The sequence below is a fragment of the Eurypyga helias genome, unplaced genomic scaffold (assembly GCF_000690775.1).
Source record: "Eurypyga helias isolate BGI_N326 unplaced genomic scaffold, ASM69077v1 scaffold9257, whole genome shotgun sequence".
NCBI classification, from domain to species: Eukaryota; Metazoa; Chordata; class Aves; order Eurypygiformes; family Eurypygidae; genus Eurypyga; species Eurypyga helias.
In genome coordinates this window covers 2,688-3,005 of record NW_010259806.1, presented here as the reverse complement: position 1 = coordinate 3,005, position 318 = coordinate 2,688, and the positions used below count along the sequence as shown (strand labels likewise).

Sequence of the window (318 nt, the reverse complement as noted above, 5' to 3'; positions counted from 1 at the left end):
ACCAGATCTGGGTAGAGGTGGGTTTCCCCTGCCCTGGCAAAACCAAGCCAAACAAACCCCTCCCTGTCCCACAAAGCAAGCTTTGCTCTCCAATCTTCTCCCTTGGGGTTGGTTTTTTCCCCTGTATTCCTGTGGTAGTTCATAGCTGCTTCCATAACACTTGGAGTTAGGTTAGCAGGGAGCCTGGAGTTGGCTGCCAAGGTTTCCTAATCAAAATGCAGGGTTTCTGGCTTCTCTTAAACTGTTGGAGTCCGCTGATCAGAAAGGGGCAAAGGAAGTGGTGAGTCGAGGAGGGTGAAACCGTCAGGGCAGACGGGC

The 318-nt window shown here is 52.2% G+C and overlaps 1 protein-coding gene across 1 annotated transcript in view; it reads left to right on the top strand.

The window, feature by feature from the left end:
- The window catches only part of PAFAH1B1 (platelet-activating factor acetylhydrolase 1b, regulatory subunit 1 (45kDa)), a 15,411-nt gene that overhangs the window by 13,578 nt on the left and 1,515 nt on the right, over positions 1 to 318 (top strand). The window lies entirely within an intron of this gene.